Genomic DNA, 6,000 nt, shown 5'->3' on the forward strand with positions numbered 1-6,000 from the left:
GTTCGTTGTTCAATGTTTAATATTAATATATTATTATTATCATTCTATGATGATGATCATTCTCATCTTCCTTCGAATAGTTTCAACCAGTTCTACCCAGTATTTGTTCGTTGTTCAATGTTTAATATTAATATATTATTATTAATTACATATCTCCTCATTCTGAATGAAATATCTCCGAAGTCGACAATATTGAATTGCAAACATGAATCGAGTCACATGTCACGGTGCTTAATTGAGATTGACCACAATCAGCTTTTAAACAAAATCAAATATCTTTCAAGGGAATAGATTTAAGAATGACTTGTTAGTTATACTTGATCCCTCTTTATTCTGTGTGTGAAACACTCAGACGTCTAAATTCCATTCAGCTGCAGGAAAGTCCAGTAGATCCGCACTGATTCTCGATTTCCTCAACTGTCTGAGTGGTTTTCCCTATTTCTTTACTCTGAAGAACGATGTTAAAATAATGGTTCCGCGCAATGTGCGCCATTTCCTCGAGTTCAGTTACAGTTTCACTTGTGTCTGCCTTTTTGAGCACACAATCCTATTAGACATGGTTCAGATGATGATTCACTTTGTTAGTCTGCATCAACAAAGCCATTAAATTCTGTTGTGGACTGAATGAGTTGCTGATATGTCCACGGTGTCAAAACAGCAGCATCTATTTCCTCTCATTGCGTCATAAAAATACAAGATCTCTGATTTTGCTGAAAGATTTTGAGGCCGAGGTCAGAGCAAAAATAACATGGCTTTAATATTGAGTTTCGGATAATGTTCAACAACAAATTTCAATCATGTAAACTTGCCTCACCTTAACGAACAAATTTTAATAATATTTCGGCATGGTTTTGAACGAGGGATTTTCCGTGTGTGAGGCGAATGCAACCACCATAACACTACAGAAACTGCTGGCGTCCCTAGGACCCAAGGGGAATCTCTTGAAATGTTGCAACACTCATTGGGACTGCTGTAGACATATTGATCCAAGAATGATTTTGATTTGATTTGATTTATTATTGTCACATGTATTAACGTACAGTGAAAAGTATTGTTTCTTGCGCGCTATACAGACAAAACATACCGTTCATAGAGAAGCAAATGAGACTGTGCACTTTGCAATGTTACAGTCATAGCTAGGGTGTAGAGAAAGATCAACTTAACGCAAGGTAAGTCCATTCAAAAGTCTGACAGCAGCAGGGAAGAAGCTATTCTTGAGTCGGTTGGTACGAGACCTGACTTGTGTATCTTTTTCCCGAAGGAAGAAGGTGAAAGAGAGAATGTCCGGGGACGTGGGGTCCTTAATTATGCTGGCTGCTTTGCCCAGGCAGCGGGAAGTGTAGACAGAGTCAATGGATGGGAGGCTGTTTGTGTGATGGATTGGGCACAATCACGACCTTTTGTAGTTCCTTGCAGTCTTGGGCAGAGCAGGAGCCATCGCAAGCTGTGATACAACCCGAAAGAATGCTTTCTATGGTACATCTGTAAAAGTTGGTGAGAGTCGTAGCTGACATGCAAAATTTCCTTCGTCTTCTGAGCTCGTGGAGGTGTTGGTGGGCTTTCTTAACTATAGTGTCGTCATGGGGGGACCAGGGCAGATAGTTGGTGATCTGGAGACCTAAAAGCTTGAAGCTCCCGACCCTTTCTACTTCGTCCCTGTTGATATAGACAGGGACATGTTCTCCTTTACGCTTCCTGAAGTCGATGACAATCTCCTTCATTTCGTTGACATTGAGGGAGAGATTATTGTTGCTGCACCAGTTCACCAGATTCTTTACCTCATTCCTGTACTCTTTCTCATCATTGTTTGAGATCTGACCCACTACGGTGGCATCGTCAGCAAACTTGAAAATCGAATTGGAGGGGAATTTGGCCACACAGTCATAGGTATATAAAGGAGTATAGTAGGGGGCTGAGAACACAGCATTGTGGGGCACTGGTGTTGAGGATGATCGTGGAGGAGGTGTTGTTGCCTATCTTTACAGATTATGGTCTGTGAGTTAGGAAGTTCAGGATCCAGTCACAGAGGAGGTGCCGAGGTCCAGGTCACGAGGTTTGGAGATGAGTTTCGTGGGAATAATAGTGTTGAAGTCTGAGCTATAGTCAATAAATAGGACTGTGTCCTTGTTATCTAGGTGATCCAGGGTTGAATGCAAGGCCACGGAAATGCCGTCTGCTGTGGACCTGTTGCGGCGGTAGGCAACTGTAGTGGATCCAGGTAGTCCGGGAGGCTGGAATTGATTCGTGCCATGACAAACCTTTCAAAGCACTTCATAATGATGGATGTCAGAGCCACCGGCCGATAGTTATTAAGACACGCTGCTTGATTTTTCTTAGGTATCGGGATGATGGTCGCCTTCTTGAAGCAGATAGGGACCTCAGATTGTTGTAATGATTGAAAATGGTTGGCAATGGCAGAGAACAATAAGAGGCCCTTCGACCCACCATGCCTCTGCCAGTTATTTTATGACGAGCTACCAAACTGCTGTGTCGGTGCGGGCTTGGTGGGCCGAAGGGCCTATTCCTGTTCTGCACTGTTCTTTGTTCTCATTTCAATTTCCTCCTCTCATTCCATGAAGCTGATTTTTCTCCCTTTCAAGTCATTGTCCAATCCCCATTTGAAGAAGGAGTTTCTGTGGAGTCCTTGTACAGTTTGCTTTAAGTATCAACGTTTCCCTGACCCGATGGCATGAAGTATTGGATATAGCTTCCCAATATAGTTTTCAATGTAAACATATATTTATTTATGCAATTGATCTCATATCAAATTTGCAAAACGACTTTAATCGGATGAAGCATCTCCTCACTATTTCGGAATCATATCTAATGTAACTACATTAACACCACAACTTTCCACAGAGTGTGGAATATAACAGAGGAGAATGAATCACCTATACCTGAAGCAATTTCCTTGTGTTGTCCCGAACATCCGATCTGACAACCTCGAGAATGGGTGGGGAACCTGTCTTACCTACAGTGACCTCACACGGGGTGGCACGGTGGCACAGTGGCACACTGCTGCCTCACAGCGCCAGGAACCCGGGTTCGATTCCTGGCTTGGGTCTGAGTGGAGTTTGCACGTTCTTCCTGTGTCTGTGTGGATTTGCTCCAGTTTCCTCCCACAGCCCGAAAGACGTGCTGGTTTGGTGCATTGTCATGCTACATTTCTCCCTTAGTGTACCCGAACAGGTGGCGGAGTGTGGCGACTAGGGGATTTTCACAGTAACTTCATTGCAGTATTAACGTAATCCTACTTGTGACATTAATAAATAAACTTTAAATAAGATACGGACACATCCAGAATATGTTTGGCTGTAAAAATAAATACATCCATTATTGCTTATTCTCCAAAAGTGCCGACCATTGATGAGAAATAGATTTCTGGCTGTCCTTGTTGCTAAAATGGACAGTTCCATCGCAATGAATATTTAACACGATATTGCCGCACTGACATGACCCCAGGGAATTCCAGTTCAGGAAGTTTACTCTGGAGCTAGTACGTTTTTGGGATTGTCAATGAGTGAACTTCTCTTGAGTGTGTCAGTGGCTGTGTTAATCTGTTTGTTTATCTTCCCCAGTGATTGTCTGTGTGTCTATGTTTGAGTCGATCAGTTTGAGAATCGATCACTGTGTTTACTTGTCCCTGTGTCTATGCTTTTGTTGATTCTGTGCGGTATACGAGGCTTCTAGTGAACACGGAGTTGGAGTTATTCATGTATTTTCATAGTTAGCAACTCAGACTAAATGTGTCAGAAATCTACAGAATAATTCTGGATTTATAACGAGGGACGTTAGAATTGATGTCAGTGTCTGGGCATATATCTATATGGTTATATATCCTTACACCTGTTGGTCTTTGCATGTGGCCGTGTATGTATCTGCTTTCCCCGTGTCTGCGTGGGTTTCCTCGGGTGCTCCGGTTTCCTCCCACGGTCCAAAGATGTGCAGGTTAATTTGATTGGCCATGCTAAATTGACCCGAGTGTCGGGGGATTAGCGGGTTAAATGTATGAGGTTACGGAAATAGGGCCTGGGAGGCTTGTGGTCGGTACAGACTCTGTGGGTCGAATGGCCTCCTCCTGTACTGTAGGGGTTCTATGATTCTATGATTATCTGATCTCTATATGTGTCAGTCTTTGCAGGTGGCCGTGTGTGTACCTGTTTCCAAGATGCGGCAGTGCTGTCCACGGGAGGGCGCCCTCTGATCACTTATGAAATATCACGATCCCCTTCCAATGGAAGCGCCTGTTTGAAGATGTAAACATGGGGGGAGAGAGGGAGTCACCTTCGACCTCATAACATCCCACTGACTGTTTCAACTTCTCTAATTGCAGATCTGATGCTGGCAGTGATGACTCCCTGTTTCTGGTGTTCAGACTCGAACCATGGGGGTGAAACTCTTTCTTACTCTGATAACAGGTCTGTAATTTTGAACTTCTGCGTGAAATCTGCCAGTCACCATATTCATTCCCCATTTCCATCTCGAGGGGATTATTCCGTTGTTGTTACTCGTTCTAACCCGCTGCGTGTCTGTTGTCTATTTTCAGACATGAGTAACGGTGACTCAGTGTCCCAGTCAGAACCAGGAGTTGAAGCATCAGAGGGTGAAGATTCAGCAATACCCGGCAGTTACTCGGTACCGAGTACAGCTATACAACATTACCTGTTCTGGTATCGCCAGTATACACATCGAGCTCCTCATTAACTGCTCAGAGCCGCTAATTTACCGATACGGCTCCAGGTTTTGAACACTTCAGCAGGAATCTCAACCTGAAACAAAGCACTTTTCACTTGTCCATGAAAGATGAGAAGGTGACAGACAGCGCCGAGTATTACTGTGCACTGAGAGCCACAGTACATGAGGCTCCAGCGGGCCTCAGACAAAATCTGGCACAGGTCGATAATCAATGATTCATTGTCAGGACAACACATGGGGTTAAAACTCACAGAAAATCTACCCATAGTGAGCGTGACAATACAGCCCCGTCTGAGTGTTTTCCCTCACTGAGGTTACTGATTGTCAATGTTGAGAAATTTGACATATTTTTACTCATATTAATAGCAGATCAAGTCCAATCGTTCCCCGACCCCATTCACACAAACCTGCAGATCACCCAGGAGAACAAGGCCATCAATCTGTACTTTAAATGTTCCAGATCAGTTAACTGTGTGACAGACCACACCTTTCAAAAGTGATCAAATATCAAAGGCAGACTCAGAGTTGTCACATGTTGAAGTCGCTGGGTTAGAATTATTGACTGCAACATGTGTACTTTATAAACAAAAGCCCCCAGTTGCAAACAGTCGAGGTAACAATATTGGGCGGATATTTTGCTGGAGCTTAAAGTCCACAAATGCTGATGCGGTGAGTTATTGAAACAATTTCGTCTTTCACTCGAGGTGTCAGAACTGCTTTGTAGAAAGCTAAACAATTTTTACTTTGCTACCGGCTGACGTGCAGGCTCGTTGGTCTAGGGGTATGATTCTCGCTTAGGGTACCGCAGTCCATTAACGTGCGAGAGGTCCCGGGTTCAAATCCCGGACGAGCCCATGAGGGTATCTGTTTCTTTTTGACCAAGTCAGATATTGTGATTTGTTTCAGGTGCAAAAGGCGGGATGGCTTTCTGCTGACTGGCTCCGAAAAAGAGTCAAAGAGGCACAGAGATTTACAGCACGGAAAGAGCCCACTCAGACACCCACATGGCAGGCGCGGACAGCCATCATGTCCGCGCCTTCCATGTGACATCTGGACGGGAAACACTAGTTCAGATTCTCACTCTACAGACAGTGCCAGAAATACTGACAAAACCCAGTATTTTCTGTTTTTATTTCAGATTTCGAAAGTCCGCAGTATGCTGCACTATATTAGACTTTATGTTTTGGGCTGACAAGTGGCAAGTAGCATTCGCTCCACACAAATGCCAGACAATGTCTATCACCAATAAGAGAAAATCTAACCACCGCCTCTTGACAGTCAATAGTTTTTCCATCACTGAATCCC

At 43.8% G+C, this 6,000-nt stretch overlaps 1 non-coding gene across 1 annotated transcript; it reads left to right on the forward strand.

The window, feature by feature from the left end:
* The first annotated feature begins 5,459 nt into the window (after positions 1–5,459).
* Positions 5,460–5,549, forward strand: trnap-agg (transfer RNA proline (anticodon AGG)). Its single transcript is given in 2 exon segments — positions 5,460–5,495; positions 5,514–5,549. It is a non-coding gene; the product is annotated as a tRNA-Pro (tRNA).
* Positions 5,550–6,000: the final 451 nt, after the last annotated feature.

Source organism: Mustelus asterias, unplaced genomic scaffold, assembly GCF_964213995.1.
Source record: "Mustelus asterias unplaced genomic scaffold, sMusAst1.hap1.1 HAP1_SCAFFOLD_872, whole genome shotgun sequence".
NCBI lineage: Eukaryota > Metazoa > Chordata > Chondrichthyes > Carcharhiniformes > Triakidae > Mustelus > Mustelus asterias.